This window comes from Felis catus, chromosome A3 (assembly GCF_018350175.1).
Source record: "Felis catus isolate Fca126 chromosome A3, F.catus_Fca126_mat1.0, whole genome shotgun sequence".
NCBI lineage: Eukaryota > Metazoa > Chordata > Mammalia > Carnivora > Felidae > Felis > Felis catus.
The window spans coordinates 4,188,120-4,214,491 of NC_058370.1; the positions used below are offsets into that span (position 1 = coordinate 4,188,120).

At 52.5% G+C, this 26,372-nt stretch overlaps 1 protein-coding gene across 7 annotated transcripts in view; it reads right to left on the reverse strand.

Moving 5' to 3' along the window:
• The window catches only part of ZNF831 (zinc finger protein 831), a 111,487-nt gene extending 85,475 nt beyond the window's left edge, over nucleotides 1-26,012 (reverse strand). For 2 of the 7 annotated variants that reach the window (XM_019826290.3, XM_023251056.2), the window contains exons 1-2: nucleotides 25,538-26,010; nucleotides 24,908-25,049 (exon numbers count right to left, since the gene is read on the reverse strand). The gene's annotated coding sequence lies outside the window, so the exon portion shown is untranslated. Of the gene's footprint in view, nucleotides 1-2,231; nucleotides 5,304-10,312; nucleotides 11,515-24,907; nucleotides 25,050-25,537 lie in introns of those variants that run through there. The other 5 variants (XM_045053430.1, XR_006595006.1, XM_045053429.1 and 2 more) reach the window with 4 other exon arrangements.
• Nucleotides 26,013-26,372: the final 360 nt, after the last annotated feature.

The window sequence follows — 26,372 nt, forward strand, 5'->3', positions numbered from 1 at the left end:
AGGGTCCACCAGACACCGCAGAAATAATAAAAACGTTACCTCAGAAATACAGAAGGAAGCTTGTGTCTCAAGAAGAAATTGAATTTACCCAACGCAGAGGTCCAGAATAATCACTGACAGTGTGGCTGCTATTTGTCATCATTCAAAAGAATAGTCTTTACGATGAAGGACTTCTAAAATGGCACATGAGAAATTATACATTAAACAACTTGAAGAAATGTTCTATAAAAAAAAATGAAATAGAAAATTTAGGTGGACACTTGTATCTCCTAATATATGTATGTTGGTCAGTTTTTCCACAAGCTTACCTGATTGTTAATGTACTTATTGAAGTACACATTTTTTAATGTAAAATAAATAAAATAAAATAAAATAAAATAATAAAAAAAAACTCTGTGGATGGGCTCAACAGCAGAATGGAAGAGACACAAAAAGAATGAATGAATTTGAAGATAAAAAAATACAGATTTCCAGTCTACTACAGATGAAAAAAAGGCTGAAAAAATGAACAGAGCCTCAGGAATCTGGGGGACTAATGAAACATATAACATTCATGTCATGAGAGTCCTGGTAGGGGAGTGGGCTCACACAGCACTTAAATAATGGCTGCAAACTTCAATTTGGCAAAAGACCTAAAAACCTACAGATTTGGGAAACTAGTGAATCCCAAATAGGACAAAACCAAAGAAATCCTAACCAAAATACATCAAAGTCAAACTTCTGAATTCTAAAGATAAAAGAAAAAAGGATCTTGAAAGCAATGAGAAAAAAGTCACACCTTAGGGGAAAAACCACTCTAATGACAGCAAAGTTCTCATCAGAAACTTGGGAGGACAAAAGGAAATGGTACATTCCAAAAGGGCTAAAATGAAAGAATGTCAACCCAAATGCTATATCCAGAAGAAAAAAAAAAAAAAACCTTCCTCAACGAAGGGACAATCTAGACATCTTCAAATAAAAGAAAACAAAGATAATGTCACCTCAGACCCACCCTAAAGGAAGAGTTAAAGGACATTCTCTAAACAGAAAGGAAATAATGAAAGAAGGAAAACCTGGAGCATCGAGAAGGAAAAACATGAACAGAAAGAGTAAAAATATAGACAAATACAGTAGTTCCTTCAGAACTTTTTAAATGATGGTGGATGGTTAAGACAAAAATAAAACTGCCTGATACGGTTCTAGATGTACGTAGAATCTAGATGACCGTAAGCGGGGGAAGGGAGGAAGGTAAAGCTTCTACACTTCGTTCCAAATGGCGAAACAGTGACACCCACGGACTGTGATGAATTACAGGTCTACTCTGTCATACAGAGAGCAGTCGTATAATCAATATGGGGATATCCAACAGAGTCTGCCTGAACCATGGGCCACAAATGTGGTCTCCCTGCAACCGTACAGCCTCAGATTGGAAATGATATGTCTGCAGCCTTCTTGACGGGAACTAGGGCCCTGGCGGTAAGAATACAGCCCATCTGAGCCGGGGGTTCAAAGTTCCTGCTCCCTCAGCAAGCCCTACTTCCCACCACACAGCCCAGGAGCTCTGAAGACCTCTGGCTCCGATGGTGTCCAAGCTCCCAGTGCACCCCCACACCTCCTGCTTCCTGCCTGCCCTCCGGGGTATTATCTACTCTGGACAAGCTCCAGTCTGGCTAAACCAACCAACTTCTCCGCTGTTCAGTGGTAAAACCACAGCTCCTCCAATGAGGTCCCAAGCCCTTCCACGTATGCCTTCTCTTGGGTACTATTCTCTCTCAACCCTAGGGTACTGCAGAGAGTTCCCTTATATCTTATAGCTGCCCTTTCAGTACAGTGAATCATTCTGATGTTGAACTTCCACAGTGTGACTTACTAGGTTTTCTACTTCCCGATTAGACACAGACTACTGCAGAATTCTAGGAGTGGTCCCGGAAGAGAGATCCCTAAAGGTGGGATCTAGGGATGGGTCCGGTCATGTTCCTGGACTTGAGTGTAATGCTGAGCTCCCTGCCAATGAGGAATGTGCTGCTTGTAACCCATGACATACAACAGCACTGCAATCAATCAAGCTGTCCTCTGTGGTCGGTTGTGACGAAGTACCACTGGAGCACGTGCCTCGGGAGCCCGAGTTGCTCCCGCTCTTGCCGCGTGGCAGTAATGGTGACTACACGGGCTGTGGTGCGGGATGAGTTTTTCTGAGTGCCCTTGAGTGCTTACAGAAAGAAAGTGACAAACTCAGGTCTGTTAACTCCCACCTCGAGTCACGGTCTGAGAATCAGACAGCTTCCATGACAGCCCTGAACGAATCTCTCATTTCTTGTAGCCACAGGACTGACATTGCTGAAAATCAAGCACAAAATGTCACGGTGTGAGTTGCTGAGTTAAAATGGCAGTTGAATTCACAGTCTTGCCAGGTTTCTCCTGTGAAAATTAGGGCATTAATGGGGGTGGGGGGAGAATGAGATCCTGAAACATAGAAGAAGGGCATCAGGAAACTGCCAATGTTGACACGCAGGTCATTCTGAGCCTTTCTTACCAGCAGCAACAGATTCCCCTCCAGTGTCCAAGAAGACCCATCTCTGACAGCTTAAAAACACTGTGATCCCCTCATTTGGGACAGATACCTTGAAAGGGATTTCTTCTTCTTCTCTAAACCCACCCAACCACCCTGTTGCCAGTAGACCCCTAACTAGAATCAAGTCTCTGCATGACCCGGGCGACGGGTATACACTATGACCCAGGAAGAAACAGCTTATCCACCAAAAGAGCTGGAGGCCTTTGCTAACACACCCTGGCAGAAACATGGGGAACATATAGGTGGGAATAGAGTCTAAGGTCATTGAGAAACACCTTAGTGAGGGGCCACTTGCACCCCTGAAAACCTCTGTGGCTGCTCTTTTTTCAGGCCAAGTATGACTGGGCAGGATGCCACCCTTGAGATGGGCTCCCTGATTTCACTGTGATGTTTGAATCCTGGTATAGCAGAGGCTAAGTGGCAGCACTTAAGTATCAAAGGCAAAGTGGGCATGTCAACCACATGGCGGTAGGGACCTACCAGTAGCCAGAATGCTCTGGGTCGCAGAGACCTTTAGCCGGAGCTCACTGAGACTGACTCCCTGGGAGTGGAAAAGGTCATCAGCCTGCTAGGACACTGCCTGACCCACGCAGCGAGAAACACGCTAAGTGTGGTGCAAACAACCGGACTTGAGTCACCAAATGGAGAATCAGAGCCCTTCATCCAGTTTTCAGACCTAATTCAGTAGTTCACAGACCAGAGGCCCCTGAATGACACGGGCGTCGAGTCCTACGGCCACCCAGACACGCTGTCGATTTCCCTCCTAGCCTTCCCCAGAGGGACCCTTGGCCACACACCACACACTCGAGTGGCTGTAGTTTGAGGAAAAAGTAAATACTGGAACTTTTTAGGGACTACTAGATACACCAAAGGTAAAGGACCCAGAGCTAGCTGAGGTCCTGCTCTGAGGGCAAGGAAACTCACGACCGGACAGTTCGAGAAAGCCACAGACGGGGACTACAATCTCACGGCCAAATGCAGAAATGAGGACTGGACTAGCTTTGCGTGTGATCTCTATGCGTGCTGTATGGTTGAGTTTGTTTCCATATACTAATCGCTCTCGACTTCTTTCTCCTTCCTCGTATTTTTAGATTTTATACATGAGTTATTGAAGGTTAAGTTTACAACTTAGTCTTAGAGAATATACAGGAAGCCCTTGACTGAATTTGAGGAGTAATTACTATAGCCCATGATGGATTAAATGACTGGCTGTTCTCATTCTGAAAAAGAGTTAAAATTTCTTCACTTGTAAGGAGGAAAGATGTATCTCGTTAGGCAGAAAATACAGCGCCTTTTCATAGTTTCGAGGAAGTCCCAATACGCATATGGAAGTTGAGGGGCCACGGGGATAGGCCATGTCAGTTATGAATTTATTGCATCTCAGCTCTCAATGCACCTCCAACGAATGCTGTACGATAAACAATGCAATTCCTTTAAGTTTTTAAAGTAGGCACAATGTTAAGGGTGACTGCAGGAAGGAGAGGCTTCCTGCAATTTTCAGCGGGGGCCAAGGAAAAGGTCAGTGGTGTGGGTGTGAGGACATCTGCTAGAGCCTGCCCCCTGCCAAAGTCCCCAGATGCTACTCCCTCTGCAATCTTGCAGCCTCGGGCCGGTGCTAAGCTGTCCACGGCCCCGCCCACGAAAACCGAAGCTTCTTCCCAGCCTGCCGATGGCCAGAGTCGCGTGGCCGCTGAGCCCCTGCTGCATCCTGTGCACAGCGCACCTCTGGTTGGGGCGCCCACAGAGAACCACTCCGCCTCCCACCCACGCAGACCATCAGCTCCAAAGGCCTCCGTTCCCCCTGGTGCCCAGATTCCCAACGTACACCCATGTCTCCTGTTGTCCGTCACCCGCTCACCGCCTACGCTCTAGAATGCGGTCCACTGTTCACCCAGCAACTCCAGGCGAGCTCCGGTCTGGCTAAGCCAGCCAGCTTCTCCGCAGCTCGAGAGCCAAGCTATAGCCTCTCCAATGAGGCAGGAACCTCTTCCAAGTCCGTCCTTCCTCTCAACCCTAAAGTACCCCGTAAAGTTTCCTTACATCTTACAGCCACTCTCTACAGTTATTAGTACTCATCTTAACCTTCTCTTGTTTAACCCACTGTGTGATTTCTACTTCCTGATGGGACCCAGAATGCTGCTCCTAGAGAGGTCCTCTCCCAGGCCGTAACACAAACCTTAGCAAATTGAAACAACTGAAATCATACAGCGTGTGTTCTCTGCTCAGAATAAAGTCAAATTGGAAGTCAACAACAGAAAGATAACAGGAAAATCTCCGAACGCTTGGAACGAATCAGCATACCACAAAGTAACCCACGTGTTCCAAGAGGAAGTGTCAAGGGTAACATCAACAACAACAAACACCGAATGAATGGCAGTGAAAATACGCCATCTCAGAATGTGTGGGATGCAGCTAACACAGTGCTGAGGGGGAAATGTTGAGCACTAAAGGCTTATGTTAGAAAAGAGAGAGCACCACAAAGCAATAATTTAAACTCCTACTTCAAAAAGCTAGTGAAAGAAAAGCATAACAAACCCAAAGAAGGCAGAAGGAAGGAAATGATAAGGAAAATTGAAGAAATAAATAAAGGTGGAAGAGAAAACTAATAAAGGGAATGAATGGAAATGCTTATGCTTTCAGCAGATCAATAAAACTGACCTTTAGAATCGCTACAAAGCCTGGGGCGCCTGGGGGGCTCGGTTGGCTGAGCGTCCAACTCTGGCTCAGGTCATGACCGCACAGTTTGTGAGTTCGAGCCCCACATCGGGCTCTGTGCTGACAGCTCAGAGCCTGGAGGCTGCTTCAGATTCTGTGTCTCCTCCACTCTGCCCCTCCCCAGCTCGCGCACGCTCTCTCTCTTTCTCTCTCTCAAAAATAAACATTAAAAAAATTTTTTTTTTTAAAGAATCTCTACAAAGACTGAAAAAGGAAAAATAAGAGAAGGCACGAATTACCAGTATCAGGAGACTAGCAGGGATAGGACTACAGACCCAGTGGGTATCACATGGATAAAGGGGAATACTGTGAATAAATGTGATAGTCATATTAACATGATAACCTAGATACAATGGACAAATTCCTCAAAAAGCACAAACTACCACAATTCACCAATTATGAAACAGCTCATTTGTAGAGCCCTCTATTAAGCAGCCTGAATTTGTAATTTTAAAACTCCAAGGAAAGAAGTCTCCAGGCCCCGATGGTTTCACTGAAGAATTCTACATAATGTTTAAAAAAAGAATTAACACGAATTCTATACAACCTCTTCCAGAAAACAGAAAAGGGGAGAACGCTTCCTAATTGATTGCATGAATCTGTCCATCATCTGGACCCCAAGACCAAAGATGGTACAAAAAGAAAACTACAGTGCAAAATCTCTCACGAATGCAGATGGAGAAAAATATTAGCAAACAGATTTACGATGTGAGAAGAATCACGTATCATGGCCAAGGGTTGCCCAGCGTTGGACCAGGGTGATCCACCGCATTAACGGCATAAAGGAGAAAAATCACACGACTGTATCAAGTGCTACAGGAAAAGCTTTTGACAAAAGTCAAAACCTACTTGTGATAAAATCTCTCAGAAAAGAGAAACAGGGAGCAAGTTTCTCAACTTGATGAAAAGTATCTATAAAACATCTATAGCCAATATTACACTTACTGGTTAAAAAAAAAAAAAAAAAAAAAAGAAATACTTCCTCCTGAAGATGGAGAACAAGAGAAAGACGTCTCCCTTCGCGCTGTTACTCAACGTAGTTCTGGAAGTTCCAGACAGTGCGATAAAGCAAGAAAGGAAATGAAAGACATACGGGTAGAAAAGAAGAATAAAACTGTCCTTTTTGCAGATGACATGATTGTAGAGAACCCCAAGAAATCTACAAAAAAAATTCCTAGAATAAATAAGTTCATCAAAGTCACATGATACAAGTTCAACATACAAAAGTCAGTTCCAGTTTTATTACTAGCAATGAACAACTGGAAACCAAAGCTTAGAATACAATGCCATTTATAAACACTCAAAGAAAAAGGGAAGACTTGGGTATTAATCTAATGAAGCTCGTACAGGCCCTAGATGCTGAAAAGTGTAAAACACTGATGAAGAACTCAGTGTGAGAAAGCGTAAACAGAAAGAGACACTGTGTCCATGGACCGGAAAACTGACCTTAGTAAAGAACGTCCGTTCTCTCCAGACTACTATGTAGGCTGAACTCAGTTCCTATCAAAATCCCAGTAAAACTTCGTGTGGGCATAGATTATTCAAAAATTTACACTGAAGGGTAAAAGAACTGGAATAACTCAGTATTTGGAAAAGGATAATAAAATAGAAAGAATCAAATCAGTCTACCTGAGTTGGAAAACCTATTACACAGCACGGTAATCAAGACTGTGTCATATTAGCTGAGGAACAGACACACAGATCAACAGAACAGAATTTTCTTTAAAAAAAAGAAACAAAACAGAAATAGAACCACACGTATATGCCCAACTGATTTTGAACAAAGGTTCAAGGCAATTTAGTGAGGAGTGTGTAACCTTTTCAGCAAATGACACTGGGGCAACTGACACCCACAGGGCACAAAAAATACAGGTCAGCCTAGACCTCATACCTTGCTTCAGCAAATATTAACTCAAAATGGGAAACAGACCTGAATGTAAAACGTAAAACCATCGGGCTCTAGGAAAAAACGGGGGAGAAAAATCTTCAGGATTGAGGGCAGAGGAAAGAGTTTTCAGACCCGGCACCAAGGGCGCAAGCCATAGGAGGGAAACTGATCAACAGGTCTCATCGAAATGAAAAATATTTGCTCTGTGAAAGTCCCTCCTGATAAGACAGTGAAAACAGTACCTACACACCCACAAGCTCATGAAAAAAACATCCAACATTATTAGCTTTAGCCATCAGAGAAATGCAAATTAAAACCACAGTGACACAGTGACATATCACTGCACATCTATCGGGATGGCAAAAAGGACTGACAACATCCGACGTCGGCGAGGATGTGGCAGTTATTGGATACAGTGGCCGTGTGAACAAGGAGTAGCACAGCCATTCTGGAAAAGAGTTTGGCAGTTTCAAAAAAAAACAAAAACAAAAACAAATTTAAATTTTTTTTTCAACGTTTATTTATTTTTGGGACAGAGAGAGACAGAGCTTGAACGGGGGAGGGGCAGAGAGAGAGGGAGACACAGAATCGGAAACAGGCTCCAGGCTCTGAGCCATCAGCCCAGAGCCCGACGCGGGGCTCGAACTCACGGACCGCGAGATCGTGACCTGGCTGAAGTCGGACGCTTAACCGACTGCGCCACCCAGGCGCCCCAAAAACAAATTTAAACATGCAACTACCATTCAGTCCACACCTCCTGGGCATTTATCCCAGAGAAATGAAAAGTTACGTCCGCACAAAAGCCTGTACATGAGCGTTCACAGCAGCTCTCTTTGTAAGAGCCAAACGGCCCAGATGCCCTGCAACAGATGACCTGAAACCAACTATGGTGCATCCGTATCATAGGCCACTCAACAGTAAGAAGGGACAGGCTATGGATACACAGAACAACTGGAACACCCCTGCAGAGAATTACACAGAGCCAAAAAGGTCAATCCCTAAAGGCTACGCACTGTGCGACTCTATTCATGTGATCCCCCCCTTTTTTTTAATATAATTTATTGTCAGACTGGCTTACCCACAACACCCTCAGGTAACACTCTCGAATTGATAAATTATACAACTGGAGTCCAGGCTGATGGTTCCGGGGAGTGAAGAGGAGGAAGGCAGGAGAAAAGTGAGCATGACCACAAGGGGTACCTGTGATTTACAAGATGTCGCCATCAGGGGAAAGTGGGTAAAGGTATGTGAGATCTTTCTGGATTATTTCTTACAACCGCATGAGAATCTACAACGACCTCAAAGACTAATTTATTAAAATAAGAAATAGTAAGTAAGTAAATAAAAAGAGAACTGAAAGAGGAACCACCTTTCCAGTGTGGGAGTCAGTGTATTTAACGCAGCACCTGTAGTTTCCCTAAAACCGTGTCCCCAGCTTGGAGCGCCACAGGGCTCCCCTGGCAGAAACGGACTCAACGCACAGCACCTTCCTTGACGCGGCCTTCTTTGTATCGACCTCTTTTCTTTACGTGCCCTTCTATTCAAAGGACATCGTACATCGCTACCAGAGATGGAAAGGCTCCGCCGTGGCTTTGAACACAAAGTGGTCCTCCCGAAACTACAGCTGGAGCAGTGAAGGTCTGCAAAAGCCCCTCCCTCGGTTGCAAGCCAGAGCGGAGACAAGGCTTCCTCCGGACGCCCCAAGCGGGCTCTGCGGAAATCCCCGAATGCGGCCGTCCCAGGGCAGCTCGGCCGCGGCCGTGGCACCACGTCCAGAGGGGCGGCGTGAGCGCCGGAATGCCCGGAGTCCAGACACAGCGCGTGCCTTTGAGGCGGCCGCGACCCACAAACACCGTGACTTTGATAAGCCACCCACCCTCTCCAAGCCGAGCGTTCCTGATCTCGGAAGTGGGGCTCAGAGAATCGGACAACACAGTAGATGTGATGTGTGTGTGCACGGCAGGTGCTCCGCCTGTTAGGCACCCCCCCCCCCCCGCAACCTTAATCAAACAGACCTCCCATCCCCCTTCCGCAAGCTTGGTTCTCTGCGTCCACGTGTATGACCTCTACCAGGAGAAGGGTCCCTGCCTGGTACCTAGTCGGCTCTTGGAGTGGCCACCAGGCAGTGATCATTTAGGCTCTTCTGGGTGACCCTGCTCACACGGACCTCCCCCTCTGGGACTGTGCCCCTCCCCTGACTTCCCAGCAGAAATACAATGGGGGAAGCACACCTTCACTCCTTGGCTTCTCAGAATCTCCCCTCAGCCCCCAAGATCGCTGCAGAACCAAACACCCGCTCTAATTAACATCAGCCTCGCGACCCTAAATGCCTGCTCGTATCTCTGGGGCAGGAGAATCAGGCACGTTATTTTAAACCGGCCCTGACGTTTATTCTGCTTTTCCCAGCCAGCCGACACTATCGTTTTTCTAGCTTGCATCCTGCCCCTCGCTGCATTCTGGCCGATAACATCTCTGGTTTCATTCTTACAGAAAGATTTGCTACGGGAACAGAGAAGCACGTTACCTCTCAGAGCACGGTCCCATGCCTTATCTGACAGACCCTCCAGCTCTCAGCTATTTTGGACACTGGGAAGCCAAGTATGTGTCTAAATACGTGGACCAGGGTCCATGGTCCCTTGTAAATCTCACTGAAAAATGCTACCCTTGGGTGATCGGTAGACTCACTATAAATAGGATCTGTATCAAATACCTAAATATTTATAGCGTCCTGTACACTCAGTCTTTCAAACTCTTGGGCTCACATAACTAATATTTCTAAACCATTCACACCGTCATTTTAATTAGATCTAGCAATGGGGAAAAACTGCTTACAAAGCCACAAATTGCCTTATAGGTTTAGTCTGCCTTTTTTGTTTAATCGAACATGGACTGTGGACCTGGTTTCTGACAGCCATTATGAACTGCAGTAAATATTTTGACAAATAGCAACAGTGCTGTTAGGCGCACAAGAGAATTACTGAACCGGGTCAGACCCAGTTTTATGTAGTATTTCTTCTCAACTGCGTGCTTGAAGATAGAGACATCATTAAGAACACAGGGTAAAAAAAAAAAAAAAGAAAAAGTTTGGTTTTTTTGGTTGTTTTTTTTTTTTAAGCTTCCATTTTCTATATGCTTATCCCATAGGGCATGTCACATACCTTTACGAAGAGTGACGATCTTTGGCCAACGATGCTCCGACTCAAACACGAGTGACCTAGCCGGAAACCGAGAAGACACCCATGGTTCCAGAAAAGACGTGTGCGCTGGCCACCCCAAGAAGCCAGGGGTTCACGCGCCTTCCTCCCACTGCGTGTAGGGAGTTTGTGACTCTTTGCTGAGAAGGTGTCTGAGACATCTTCCACCGGTCCCCACTCTGCAGGCAGCATCTCGAAGGACAGAGGGAGAGAGAGATGCTCCCTATGTCTTAGAAAATAAAGCAAAAGAGGATGGCTCCCCCATTGCTTGGCCTTGGAATCAACTCTGTGTTTAACTGAGAAAAAGTACCATTTTGAGCAGCATGGAGGAGACTCAAGCAGAGATGAAACCCAGGCTGGCCCAGAAATAGGAAGCACACTATTTTCTATACGTCACTTAATGTCACAGTGGCGGCCCTTAGAAAACAGGAAGAGATAGACACAGACAGGGGGAAAAACAGAGCCTCAGCTCACATCTAGTAGTTGTGACTATTGATCTAACAACCCATAAACAGAGACGGGTGCCAGAAAGGGAGGTACACGGCCTACTGCATCACACGTTCCGGGCAGGCTGGGGAGAAATGGAGCCAGGGTGGCCCTTTTCCTGGGTGTGGCCTTGGAAAGAGCATCTGCAGGGCCTCTCCGTGCACGCCTGGAGGGTCCCCAGGGCCCAGAACGAGCATTCCCACTGCAGGTGATGATGGCAGGAGACCTCACAAGGATCTCTGTGATGCTGTCTCTATTTACAACTTGGATATTTTGTTCAACGCGGAACTGCATTCTTCTTTATTTTTAACATACTGCAGGAACTGTGATCCTGATGGCTGCGTTTTGGGTCCCCTTAAGTTGTGCACCCACAGTGAGCCCCCCTCTCTCCCCCCGACTTTGGAAGGGGCAAACGTGAGGGTGACGGAGAGTGAAAAATACAGTCGTCTAAGTGGTGGAGCCTGACAGGCAAAATGGGGCACACTACCGGAAAGACGTGCACTGAGGGGAGAGACAGGACAGACCAGATGCCACACGGCCGTACAGGCTGGGGGCATATTAACACCTTTAAGCTGGTTTCCTATCGCTTTGCCAGTTTTTCACTGGAGAGAGGATGCTTCTTTGCCCACTTTGCCATCAGTGATATCTAGCTGGTCATGTTCAGCTAGGTTCGGTTTGGGAAGGGGGAGGGTTTCATCTGGCTGAGTGATCTAGGCTTTGGAAGAACCAAATTGTGCAGATTCGCAGGGCGTCGACTCCCCACCCCCGCCCCCCGCCCCCCCAGCATCAATGAGCAGGCACGTCACTGGCTATGCCAGAGGCCACAGGAAATGTGAAGGTGAAAACGGGAAAGTGACCGACGCAGAGCCAGCTCTGATGCAAGTGGTCCACGCGAGCGAGACGGAACTCAGCCTGAGGCCACACTTCAGTGTCCCCTGCCCTCCTCTGGGACCCCCGGAAATCTCCACGACCCAGCAAACAAGGAGTAAATACCTGCCTAGCACTGACCCCGTCCGTTCTGATTTATCGGCGCTTGCACTTCTTCTGTCATTAAATACTGTAAGAAACACCCCTGGCCTCATCAGACACGTAAACAGAGCCTTGCTGGAGCCCCGAGGAAGAGGGTTTCTGGAGGCTTCCTGGAGGAAATGACAGATGAGCTGGACATTGCAGGATGTATATAAGTTTGATAGGCAGAGGGGCAGCAGGAGGCAAGCTGGGAGCAGACAACTTGTGAGTGCCTTTGCCCCACGGGGAGGGAACCCGGCAGCCGTGGACGAGTGGGAGCGGGTCGTCCTGGGAACACAAGCTGGCCAGAGCCGACGACACACCCAAGCACTCACCCAAGCGGCAGACACGGGCCTCGCCTGCGGTGGGGAGGGCCCCGGCAGCTTGGGCACTGTGGGAAAGGAGGGACCGAAACAGAAAAGGCTGAGGTGGCTCCCTGGGCCGCTGCCACCCCCACTCTCCGAGGGGCCCGGGCCAGACGTGGCCCCAGGTGTGGCTAAGGAGATCCTCAAGAACAAATCCACCTCTTTATCCTCCAGAAGGACATAGAGCCTTTTTCCTCCAAAGTTACAGTCTGAACAGACTTCACTGAGATACACGAAGGAAGAAGCTTCCTATACGAGAACTCAAACGTTGTTTAAAAACAGTAACAACAACAACAACAAAAACCTTTGGAGTTGATTGAAGGTAAACACATCGAGGAGGAACAGATAAACAGAATGCGGTGCATGCATCCAAAGGAATATCATTGGGCAACAGAAAGGAAATGAAGCCCTGAGACCCGCCAGCACGTGGGTGACCCGTGAAAATGCGACGCTAAGGGTGAGAAGCCAGACACAGAAGGCCACAAGTTGTAGGCTTCCATTTATAGGAAATGTCCAGAATAGGTAACTCTGGAGAGAGAGAGAGAGTGGATTTGTGGTTGCCAAGGGCTGGGGGAGTGGGGGGGCGGGCTGCTCATTGGTACAGAGTTTATTTGGGGGGTTCTGAAAATCTTCTGGAACTAGACCATAGCGGTGACTGCACAACTCTGTGAATATACGAAAAACCACTCCATCATCCACTTTCGGAGGACGGATTTCATGGTAGGCGACTTGCACCTCAACGTAGAGCCATGACGTACGTAGGCCAGCCTTCCAGAGCAGGTGCAACCGATAACCACCGAGCTCAGCGTTGGCAATAGTCGCCCAAAACAAAGAAACGTGATTTCCAAAGAATGGTGACCTTGCTTTCTCCAACCTCTTTCTCCCCCAGGGAAACAAAAACAGATCTATCACTCCCTCGCCAGGGCAACACCGCAGTGCTCGGCGCCTCATCTTTACCACACAGCTACCTCGTGCAGTTACAAGCAGCGGTGGCAGCAAAACCGGAAGGCCTCCGACATCCCAGGGATCCCGGTGACCACAGGCGCGAAGAGTCACACACACACGTTCCTATTGAGAAGCCACAGCCAGAAAGGACAGGACGGTCCGCCGCCTTTGGGGTTCGGTCTCGGGACCTTCCCCGGGCCCCCCGACTGTGCAGTCCCGCGGCAGAAAGAGGAAGGGAGAGTCACAGGCTGCAGCCAGTCCCCCTCTTACAACTCTGCACACAGCCACCTGTCACCCCAGACTTTCCGGGGACTGGCCCAGCCTCCTTGCAAAGAAGCAATTCTCGCTGCCTCATGAGTCAACAGTGGCTGCCAGACTCTCTCTCTCCCAGGCTGGTCCCCAGGTGCTGTCCCCGTCCCCTGCATCCTGCCACCTGCCTTTCTCGGCCCCAACTCCAGTGGCGCTCTTCAAAGCACTCAGTGGACCTGGAACAGCGTCTAGAGCACAGCGCCACGGTCCCCAAAGAGTATGTGTTGAATAAATGAATGAGAACGGGTGGATATGTTTGTTTCACCACAATGCACGAAGAACCCAGGCCAAACAAGGCCAAGCAAGACGGACGCCATCCCTTCCCGAGGTGGACCCCCCTAGCGCACGCCCAGTTCTGTGTGGGCACCCCTTCTCCCGCCAGGCGTCCCGCGTGTCTCAAACACTTCATCTCTGCGTGATGCGGGCACGGGATCAGCCCTCTGTCCACGTCCGCGGAGCGATAAACCCTATCAAACCCCTGGCTCCCCAGGCCAAACCCAGACCGTGTGCCGGGAGGCTTACAAACGTACAAACCAGGGGACCCTGCCTGACAGGGAAAGCCTGGGGGGGGAGGGGGCAGGCCCACCCTCCAAGCAGAGGCGGCTCTGGGGACTTTGCAGCGCGATGCCTTGGGGACACGCGCACTCGGGTGTGCATTTAAGCCTATTCCTCTCCGGGTTCCGGTCCCCTTAGCGTCCCCCACACACTCTCCTGTCAGAAGAGGTTTGTAATCACAGCCCGTGTGATGGGAAACGAGGTGTGCCTGCCGAGCCCCTTCGAAGAGGAGCACTCCACAGATGTGTGACCCCGAGCCAAGGGCCGCCGTTCCCGTTTCTGTGCAGAGAGAAAAGTGCCCCCCCCCCCGAAAGGGTAATTGCACGAGTGCCCCATGCAATTATCTGTCTGCACGTCCTCGGGGCCACTTAAACAATGTTTTTATTTAAAATATGATGCATCCAGCCAGCTTTTGATTATCCATGGTAATGGGGGTCAAGGATCAGCTGAATAATTGAAATGGAAACTTTATTCCCACCGAGAGCGTCGCTCTCCCCCACCTCCTTCCTTCCTTCCGCTGAGGAGAGTGGCGCTGTGGGATCGTGGAAGGGGCGCTGGGCTGGGAGGTCCAGCCCAGCCCCGGCCCGGACTTCGTGACTGCCTTTCTGGGGGGCGGGGCACCGTGACGGGAAGGGGCCGGTCCCCGGCGGCCCCCGTCACCAGGCCGCGCGTGATCTTTGTAGTCAGAACACGTGTCTTCAGATGCACCTGCTTTCACCGCGTACCGTGCCCCCGAGCCGCGTGATCGCCATTACGGCAATAATAACCGATGCGGCCCTCAGACACGTTTGTGACGTCCGTGAAGATAACTCCCTAGCGTTACAATTTTTCAAAAGGCTCCGTCCAGAGAGACCAGCAGCACTTCACTGAGATGACGTCCCTCTGACTCACAAGATGCTCTCCCCCAAAGCGTCCGCTCCCCGCGCGGCGAAGGCCCTTTGGGAACACGGGCCCCCCTTCCCTGCCCCTTTCCGGAACAGCTCCCATCGCGCCGATGGAGACGGTCCACGCAGCCGGCTCGCGCCTCGCCCCCGGTGACCGCGGCGTCGGGGGAAAGGTACAAAGCCTCCCAGGGCCCATTACACCCGATGTTCTCCGCGGTAATTGCCTGCCGCAAACCATCGCCCCTGGCTGCCTGAGTGACAGACGAAGAGCGAGGGGAAGGCAGGGCGTTTTGTTTCCCTACAAATTGTATCCCTATTTAGGAAGGCGCACCTGGCTATCAGACTTTTAATCACAGAGCATAAAACTGAAATCATTTCCAGCACCTGAAGTGATTTCGTTGGCGTCACCCGGTTTTTGTGGATTAAGTTTTTAGAGCAGAAAGAAAAAGCCTTACACTTCAACGATAACAAGAAAAACTGGTTTCTTCCCAACCCCCACCCCCTCCCCACCCCCAAATCCCAAAAGTTTCTTATGTAAGGACTTTGGGTTTTATTTTTCTTTCTTTAAGGAGAAGAGTTCACTGGTCCAGATGGGAAACAAAATGGCAGGGTTGAGACCCCACCCCACTCCACCCCACCCCTTGGGAGACTGGCTAATCAGCGTCTTCTGGATGTATTTACAAAAACAATATGTTTAAACATTTCAATAAACAGATTAAAACACAGATTTGTATATTAGCCTCTGCCAGCTACTTCTCCAAGCCAAGAATCCTTTTGTCCTTATGAAACCACATGATGATTGTTCCTCGAATCCAAGTCCCGGCCTGAGAGGCCCCGGACCTTCCTGGAGATTTGGTTTTCTCTTCTTCCTCTCGGTGGCCTCTGATCTCACGTACTGGCTTTACTTCCCACTGTTCTACCCCCTGGGTGTGTTCTTACCATAAGTTCCCCAAAGCCTTTTTGGAAGGAAGAAGAGCTCAAGTTGTAAGCCACCCAATTTCCCTCCAAAGCCAGAGTTCAGAGTGCCATCCACATCCAGAGGGAAGAGACGGCATGACCTCGATGTCATGCTTCCGGAGGCACGGGGACCTCCAGCTCCCAGCAGGACCTGCCTTTAAGCGCTGGGAACTTCTGGGACTTTGGTTGAGCCCCAGGAGAAACACACAACTCACCCAGACCTTCCTGGGGTTGTCTATCACTTGCTGCCTTCCAGGAGAGAGCTTCTGTAGCACATCTCTCAAGACCAGGCTCTGAAGATAAAGTCTTCCCAAGTGGGAGAATTGGCCCCTTCGCTCAGGCTCCCCAACCCATCCCCCACCATTCCCAAAGGACGAGGGCTCCTGGAATTTAGACGTAAAGCTACTGCAGGGATCACGTGACCCCGGAACACCAAGTACAGGGGCGTATCCCCTCCCCGACAACACCCATGGCTACTTGGTCACGGTGTTCTTCCCCACAGAGCCAGGCATCAGAAGCCCCTTTGCCCGGACCTCCAGCCAGATTCGGTACTCGAGCTAAAGCCGATCTGCCACCCGCCTCGTTTTAAAGATCACAGAAGGGGGACCAGAACCCGCCTCTCACCAGAGCCCACGCCACTACCCGTGATGCCGAGCTCTGGCTGTCACGAATTCTGTCCTGGTGTAACCTGCACGTGTGTGTAGACACAGACACACGCTCACACGATGCACACGTGTGCCCAGCCTTGCCTGTTTTCCTGACCGCTGAAAGGTGTCCTGGCTTCGTGCAGTCTACTCACTTCCCGCTGCCTTGAGAGGGTTTGGGCTTCACTAACATGCTTTTTCATCTTTCCTGTGATGCATAATCAAGATAACTGGGGAGAAAATACGGGTAAATTCCAAACAGGCAGATACTAGCCCAAAAGAGCAATGAAAAATGAAGACATTGCCCCCCCCCCCCCCCCCCCCGCCCAGGTGTCTGGGGATTTGCATTCAACAGGTACACGTTCACCAAATATTTCTTGAGTACCAGCCAGGTTCTAAAGTCTGTTCTAGGTCAGAGGATCAGGGGAGAAGAAGACAGAGAAGGTCCCTGCCCTCATGAGGCCGACAGCAAAGTGAGAGAGAGAATCATAACTAAGAAAACACACAAATGAGTGGGGTAACTTCCGAGGAAAATAAGTGTATTGAAGACAGAAAAACGGAATGGGTTGATGAGGGGTGAGAGAAAGGGAAGGGGGAGCAACCTTGGGAAGAGACCTGAAATATAAGAAAGATTCAGCTATGACGGAACACGAGCACGACGGGTTCCAGACAGAGGGAGCACTACGGACAAAGGCCCCGGGGCAAGCACTCCATTGGCAGGTTAAGGCCGGCAGAAGGCCAAGGGCATACGGAGTAATAACAGCAGAGGAGAGAGCAGGATGACAGGGCAGCGGGCGGGCAGACAACAGACGATACAGACCTTTTTAGGCCACAGGAGAAATCGCATTGTAAGAAAGATCAGACGAGGTGTGAAGGTGGGGAGAGCAGCCGAGAGAAACAGCAGGGTCAGAACAGAGGAAGGAACTTTTCACAGAGTCTGGAGAAGGGAAACACCGCGTGAGAGAGAGCGAATGGAAGAAGAAGAAACCTGACATGTGCTGCTGTGGAGCATACGGGACCCCCCAGGGGCCGAAACAAAACTCCTAGCAAAGGACGCGCGCTACCGAATCACTTACTGTTTTCCGCCCCGAACCTGGCACTCGTCAAGCTGCTCGGAGACGAGACCACACGGGTGCCCATTCGAAAGGGGCCGTACACGCCTTCTACGGGATTTACCCGCGCGTGTGAACACGCAGAGGCGCGTCCTCGGAGAAGCCCAGCTCTGGGTGCACGCCTCCCTGTCCCTGAGCGGGGAAAAATGGATCCGGGCTGTTTAAATGCTGTGTCCTCCACAAGGCATGACCCAACTCGCTCGGGCAGCGGGGACCCCCTCCCCTTCCAGGGCCCCGTGGCAGCTTCCACCTCCTGCCTCCTGCCCCCCGCTCCCAGCACAGTATACCCCAAGGACCACTGGACACGACACTTTCTCTCACTACACTATGCCCTCCTTGAAAAGATGGACACAAATCTAACTTTCCGGGCCCAGCCCCAAGTAGGTGCTTCATAAGTAACTGCTGAACAAGGCCTCGGCCGCCTTGGGAGGGCAAGTGTCACCTGTGGCCTTTTCAAGGGAGTTCGCCGCAGCGCGAAGCCACGGGGCGGTAGTTCCCTCTGTGAGGCTGGTCTGGCCCGCCGAGTCCCTGTCCCTCGGCAGCTCAGCACGGCGGGGACACCCCATCTCTGACCTGCCCCCCACAGGGACAGGCAGGCATGTCCCGCCAGCCTCCCAATCAGGTCCCGGCAGCCGGGAGACCCAAGCCGCCCGGACAGCATTCGGCACAGTGACGCTCTTCGCCTCGCGGCCTCCCGGGGAAGCCCAGCCCGTGCAGATGTGCCTGGCCCCGTGAGGACAAACGGGAAGCGGCCCTGACCTCCTCCAGAGGCAGCCAGCAGATGCTGAGCGCGCTGAACATCTTGCAGACTCCTTCCTGTTCCCCTCGGGCCCGGCCGTGCAGAACGCGGTGCGGCGGGGAAGAACTCCAAGCCAGTGGGCCAGCAGCCGATGCACGCGTTCTCCCAAGGAAGGTGGCGGGGAGGCCAGGGGAGGGGGGACCTCAGGAACGGGGTCGGTGCAGACGCCACTCCAGGCGCCAAGCAGGTTGGGGACGACGAGGGCAGCCAGGAAGGATTTGTGGTCCGGTCGTGGGGCCACGGCTGGCGCAAGCCAGTACCTACCTTCCCCCTTGTCCCTCACAGACCCACTCTCCACTCCACGGCCAGAGGGACAGCCCCCAAACACACGGTTACACCCAGCACCTCACACCGGTGACAACCCCTTGGGGGTCCCATAACTCCGTGATCTGCTCCGCCTGCACGACCCGCGGGGCCCCGGCCTCTGTCACCTCTGGAGTCCCTCCCCAAAGCCCGCATCCTGTTCCTGCGTCCCAGCGGCACTGGCCTCGCCACGGCTCACACTCCAGCCCAGTCAGGACCGGGCCCCACGGTCAGAACTCCTTCCTTTCCCCCTTGCCTCACCGTCCCCGCGAGGCCTTCATCTGTCAGCCCGTCCCCAGCCCCCAGGGCAGCCTTCTGAGATGCCCGCTCCAAGGCCAAGTCGGACCTCCGGACTCACCACGGGTGTCACGGAACGTTACGGGTGTCATGGCCTGCTCGTGACGCAAACCCCACAGGCCGGGGACCTTTCTACCTTGTCGCCAGCTCCGAGGCCGCCGCCCGGCAGGAGTGAAAGAGTGGACGAGCCCTCCCCCCAAACGGAACAGCTCAGGACACCCCCCCCCCCACCGGTGCCCTGTGCTCCTGCTCGCACCTGCTCCGCCAGCCTGGCGTTCCCAAAGCTTACTGTTGATCGCAACGCTTGGTTCTCTGGACGCCAGGACCTTCAAAGGTCAGAGTCACACATTTTCTACCGCTGGACCTCTTGCGGCCCCCAGTGCACAGCAAAGACTAGTAACAGCCAACACTGGTGGGAGGACAGGCCAGCCACACCTCCGAGCCACGACAAGGGGCAAGCGGTCACTACGCACGCCCGCTTTACAGAAGAGGAGAAGGAGGTTCACGCAGGTGAGGCAGCTTGGAGCCACCCACTCGGCCAGCCGCCAGCAAAGACGCCATTCAGACCCAGGCTACCGGCCCCACCAGCACGTGTCGCCACGACACCGGGCTCCCTGCTTCAGCTAACAAGAGAGACGGGCGACCCCCTCTCCGTCAGCAGCCCCTGTGCTCAGACCCCGTCTCGGAGAACACCTCCCAGCGCCCCCGATGTCCGAAGCCAGCCGTCTTAACTCTGAGAGTACAAATCCCAGACCACCTCAGTTCATCTGACGCAAACCCCCACCCAGAACTTTTCAAGACAGCGCTCCCTCTTCAGAAAGTCCGTGCCCAGGATCAAGGTCTGAATACTGTCTTTGATTCAGAGGGCCGTGATGCACCTGGCTGGGCGGCGGGCCGCGGGAGCCCGGGGCATCTGGGGGTGAGCTCGGCCGGGTGTCTCCTCAGCCGTGGGCAAGCCACCTTACTTGTCAAAGCCTCGGTGTATCCGTCTGCCTGTCAAGCGGGGTCAATCATCATCACACAGGCACTCGGGAGAATCAGGTACGAGGCGCTCGCCACGGGACAGGCCGACCTCTGGACAGACGTCACAGGAGGGTGACGGTCGCAGTCACTGTCCTCAGTAGCATCCAGTGCCGGCCATCTCAGCACACGGGTGCCCAGAGAAAGGGGTTGCCTCCCGCCTCAGGAGAGGTCACCCCAGGAGACGGGAGCCACGCAGCCTGCGTGCACAGCTCAAGGAGGCAAAGTCACGCACATGTCAACACGCCTCCTCCAGCCCCACACATCCACCTCCACGCCAGCCCCCTCGCGTCTTCATCCGCACAGAGAGAGCACGTGTGTGCACTCGCTCACGCACACACACACGCCTCCTGTCCCGGCCTACGTGCGCCCGGGGACGCGGACCTCGCCGGGGGCCCAGCAGCGCTCAGCCGGGTACACCTGCCCTGCCAGAAACCCAGGGTGGCAGGGGCTGTGCTGGCGGGGGGCGGGGGGTCCCATCGGGTAGGTGAGCCTGCGAGGGGGCCAAGTGTATTTGCATATAATTTGCATGTATTGACACAGCCTTCCCATCTCTGCACAGAGCACTCCCAAGCTAACCTGTCATTACTGCTCCTCTGAAGCCTGGTTTCTCTCAGTGATTCGTGCGGCTTACCACCCACTACTAGAAAGTACTACGTGGTGAGACGGGCCAAGAGCTGACTCTGAGCACCCAGCAAGTCACACCCGCCTCCCTGGGCCTCAGTGTCTCCCCGCGAACGACCGATAAAACGGCACCCCTCCAGCGGGCGCACCCAACGAGCCCTTCCCGCACAGAAAACGTTGGCATCTGCCTGGTGCCGAGCACCTGCCAGAGTGCGACGGGCCGCCTCGCTATTATCGGAGGGCCGGGGGAAGTCTGGGTGGAGACGCGGGCCCCACGTTCTTCCCGGATGCAGTTTCGGGGTCTCGGATGCTGGGCCCCCCGTGCTATGGTCGCGAGATGTAGCAAATACATCCAATGCGGGTGCCAAGTTAAATCTGAATCTCAAAGAAACGATGAATAAAACATTAGAGTGAGCATGTCCCGTGCAGTACTGAGGACACATTTATACCAAAAGCAAGACAAAAACGTTATCTGGCTGCATACCCGGAACTCACATTGTAACTGGGGATCCTGTTGTTTTATGTGACCACGCCACCCGGGACTCGATGCCCACTGGCTTCCACTGTTCCTAACGCTCTCTTTTCTCACGGCTTCCACCTACACCCAGAGAACACGGACCTGATTTCCTAAGTGCCCGGCTTCCCAGTGTAGGACCGGGAGAGCAGAGGCTACACGTGAGGTGAACTGAAAATTGCTGAGGGAGGGAGGGAGGAACGTGTGTTTCTAACTTAGTTAAAAATCTAAAATCTGTTCCTCTTGGGTTTCTGCGAGGAGCCCGGTGGTTGTCGCTGCAAACGTGAGGCGACGCTTCCTGTGGCGAAGGGTACGTGTGTTTGCATCAACAGGGCCCGTTTCTAGGGTTCCTCTCAGGATGTGAGGCCCGTGGCAGGTCGCAGAGGAAGAGGGAGGGCCTGTGGGCAGGGGCCGCTGGGGAGGGGGGCCGCTGGGGAGGGAGGCTCTCCCTCTGGGGGCTCCCAGGAGAGCCCCGCCCCACACGGGGTAAGAGCCTCCTTCCCCGAGCCCCTTGCCCAGCTTCCCCATCACACGCCAGTCGCCTGGGACCCTCTGCAGAGCACAGGGGTGAGCACGTGCCCAATTCCTTATTCACGCGGGGGGGGGGGGGGTGGCCATGGCAGGGAAGGGACACGGCTCGGGGAGTCCAACCTCTGACTGGGAGTCACCATCAAGCGCAGAAGGCGCAAACACAAAATGTGCACAGAGCACGGCACCCGGGGCGTTGCAGGCTGACCCTCCAGTGGACTCAGCTAGGGCTTCTCCAGCCGGGACACCTGTTCTTCTGGAATGGGCGAAGGGCCACAGAAGGACCACTGATTGACCCTACAGGTGAATACGGGCCACGCTTGGGAGTGACCATTTTCCTTCCAGATTTCTTTTTTTTTAGCGGCGAGTGTGACTTCACAGTAATATCAATGGATGCACTATGGAGTGCAATGCAAATTTTTCATATTTTTAAGATAAAAACACTAAAAATAAAAGGGGAACGTTGCAGTTTCCTCCTCCTTAAAGCAGTGATGGGAGAGCACACCAGCCTCACGGGCCCATTGCCAGGATGAAAGGGAGAAACGCAGGTAAAGCCTTTCCCTGACACAGCACGAGGCAGGAACAGGACCTTCTCTAGTTGGGACTTTCATCACCACTGAGACAGGGTTCAAGGATTAAGCTCTCATCTGATCTCGTGTATCGGTCCTCCCCACGCATGAAGAGATCACAAAGCAATCAAAGAACTCTATAGGCTTTGGGCACCAGAGGAAGACTCCCTTTGATTTCTAATGGCATCCTCAAGTCAGGTCTCAAAAGTCTGAAAGCCACCTGCCTTATCTGACACGCTGAGATGGCCCTCAGCTTGTACAGCCATGGCCACGGACACGGCTGGCCTGAAAGGGGCCAGAGATCTTTATTACCAATAGAGAGACGATTCTTTGCCTCCCCCTTCGTGACCTCTCGCCATGGCTGAACACAGGTGTCCCCAGCCCAGAATAACCCAGCGGTGCCTGCTCAGGATGCCAGGCCAGAGATGCCCTGGTGAAGGATGTGGCCAGCAGCATTCAAGGGGCATGGGGTGGTCAGGAGGGCCGAGGCACCTAACTGAGACTGGGGGGCCCAAGACCCTTGAATCAGCTGTCTGGGTGGAGGGATGGAAGGGATGGGGCCTCAGGGCATGACACCCAAGGTCAGTGCCCTGCTTCCTCATACCCTCTGACCCGTGCTCTTAACAACTTCAGAAATTCAGTTGGCACCTCTTCTTCAGGACTGAAAACTGACTTGGCCAGTGCTCATCTATGCTCTGTTTCTCCACTCAACACAGAGGCCAGCCCCATGCCCTGGGAACTCTCCCAGCCTGCTCGGAAGAGGTCGTCCACGCGCCTGTCTTGGATGGGCCAACCAGAAGTGAACTGTAAACTAAACGAAGACCTACACAGGCCTTGACAAGTGGCACTGAACCATGAGCGGCTGGCGACGCGGTCTGACTCTAGGACAGCAGGAGAACAGTCTGCATAACGTCAGAGAACAGAAGGCGGGTCTCTTCTGATCAGGGCCCCTGATGTACTCCCACTTTCTTATTGACCGGATCATCGTGGCAAAGATACAGAAACAGTTGTCCCCACAGCTCCACTACCGTTTGGCCTTCCACCTCTCATCCTTGCCTCTGACTCAAGCTGGCTGCTGTCCTGTTGTCACCTCGGAAAGCAAGGTGCCACGCCCATGCTAAGTCCTACATTTAAACTGCTCGTCAGGTTTACAGCCTCAGCTCTGAAACACCAACAGGCTTTTTCAGGGTAATTAGCTTCACACACATGCGACCGTGCCAACATGCGATCAACCTAGCCCCAAAATTAGTTCCTGCTAAAATATTACACTGTGTCTAAACTACATCGGGAGATGTTCCTCGGTCATGAAATCTGCTCTATCAAAATCAGCCTTGTTTGGAGATCGGGGACCTCGCTCTTCTTCTCTGGGGTGGCAGAGTTGCTTCCAAAGCCAGTTTTGTTTATCTAAGCTATGATCCAACATCGTTTTTCTCCCCCCCCCCCCCCCCGCCCCAATTTCAGCTCGTACAGCCTTTCCTATTGGAAAAACAAAGCACGGCAAAAATCACAACTCTCTCTTGGCCAGTGGCCAGACCTCCAAGGGCTGGAGCCAGGAGATTAACGGATACGCCCAGAGAGGGCAAGGTCAGAGAGCAGAACATTCTGGACACGTGTGTGTCGGAGACAGACTCGTAGGACCGGAGCGCGCCCGTACACGAGGGCCGGCGTCTCCCGCTTTGAATGACATGCTAAGGCCCTTCTGAACCAGTGGGTGAAACATGCCTGTGACACTAATTAATGCCAGGCAAAATGTAACAGCAGATCTTGAAAACTAAAAATAGATCTATTCCAACTGATTCATCCCCTGACTGCACAGAATTCGGGGTTTTTTCATCTGTTTCTCTCCTACGTGTACGTTAGATGATGGCCTCTTTTCTCTCCCTCCATCTTGTGGTTCTACTTCTCTCCTTCGTGTTGTGTGGTTCAAACCTTCCCGAAGAGATGTCCCCACTTGGCTACCCTCCGGCCCACAAACATGCTTAATAAGCAAGGAAATCATCTCTTTTCCTGGCTCACATGGCTGGGAGCTATGTAATTTGTCCTTAATATTTTCCATGCGGATGTTTCTACCCTGTTGCATCACACACAGAACTCTATGGCTTTGTTTCCGATTACAGTCCCTTCTATTTTAAACTTTGTTGATTTCTACTGGGAAGGAAGCCTATTTCGTACAGATTAGCTGGACAGCTGGGTCTGATTGCTTCTGATGACTGGGCTTGGGGCCACCGGGGAAACAGGCTTCCCAAAGCCCCTTGCACGGAGCCCCATTCCATACGGCCCCAAAAGAACGGGGTCAGCGCTCGCTTCGGGGAGGAAGGGTTAGCAGCCTCAGGTGGAAATCAACAGGTCAAGCCAAAGGCGGGTTCGGACCTTATTCCACAGCTCAGGCTTGGGAGGCTGTGCTGGAAAGTGGAGGAGGGGGGAACCAGAAGCCCCCTGGTTCGAAAGCTCTCACAGGGACCTGACTGGGGGCTTGTGTCAGAGAGAGACCTACGTGTGCTTGGAAGGAAGCATCCATCATGCTTGCCTGATATAATCACTCGGGAGGCAACAGACAAGGCTCAAGGATTAAGGTCCCTTCATCTGGCCTTGCATCCCAGACCTCCAGGTGCATAAAGAAATCACAAAGACCTCTCTCACCTTCACGTGCTCAGTCCACAGGCAGGTGGGGGCTGCCGCGCTCTCCGGAAAACCGGTGGCTCCGATGAGGCAGGAGTATTCTCCCTGCTCGTCCCATCTCTGCCTTGCTTCTCTCTATGCCTTCTCTAGAGAAAACCGAGTGCTGGAAATTAAAAAAAAAAAAAAAAAAAAAAAATCGTGTGTGTGGAGGGTGGTGGGTGTCGGGGGTGCCGGGGCGGTGGGGGGGTGGCAGAGGGACACCGGGGGGTAGGTGTGCAGCCTGCCCTGGTGTGGGTTCGGGTTTAATGGCCGACGCTGGTGATACGGTTTGCCTGCTGAAGCTCAGTGCCACTGCAGCTCTGTGTGTGGGCGGCGGCAGCTACACGTCTGGGTTTCAAACCATTACACTGAACATTTGCAAACAGATAAAAAAACAAAACCATCCGGTACAAATGGAAACTTCTGTTTTCCCTTCTCTTCCTGCGTTCTGGCCCCTTTCACCTCTCCCCGGGAGGAGGAGGAGGAGGAGGAGGAGGGTGGGCGCGTCGCCCTCTGGGCTTCCCCGCAACCCCCGGCCCCGGCTCCTGCGGCCACACCGCTCGCTGCCACGGCCACTGACATGGACAGGCGCGTCAGGTCGTCCAGACTTACCGCCACGGCTTGGGGAAGGCTTCCTCTTCTCCAGGGTCCTGCTCAGAATCCAGCCTCTTGGGAGCCATCAAACCCAAGGGGCGTTGGGGTCTCCATACTGGGTCCCTTCTTAACCCTCCTGGTCTCAAAGCTACCTTAGAACTGGCCAACGAGGGGGAATCAGGTGCGCCTTCCCATCCGGACGACACTCTCCCCGAAGAATATCGCGTGAGCGGCGACGCGAAGGTACGCCGTGAAAAGAAAACGGGTCCGGTGGTCAAAAGACTTTGGCAACTGTTGTATCCGGTATTGTCCTGTGAGAGTCACGGAGCACATTAGCAGCTAAAGGCTCTGAGAAGTCCTGCAATTCAGAATCCCGTCCCACTTGTTCAATCCAGCGTTTCCAAAGCGTGCGTGAGGTTAGCCCACGGGGCACCGGGGCCCTGAAGAGCAGCGCCAGCCATCACGACACGCGCACGCGCCCGTCCCCACACCGCGAACGCACACGCACGCAAAGGCGGTGAGCGACGCAGGCGCGCGTGCGCGCGTGCACGCACAGCGCGCACGCGCACTCCCGCCGGCCCAGCCCGCCGTGGAGCTGTCGCCCGAGTCCACTACCTGCGCGGGAAGGGAAGCCGGCGGAGAGAGATGCTGAGGGGGCGGCGTCACGGTGCACGGGGTGAGGTCGCGCGGCACGCGGTGAGCGGTGAGCCCGAGGCCGCGGTTCCAGCGGGACGGGGGACACACGAGGAGCGCAGAATGTTCTCCGGGGGCGCCATCGGCGGCTTAGCCCCCAGCCCGGTGGCTCCACTCCCGCCCCTCCCGCCCGGGGGCACAGCCACGCGAGCTCACGGGG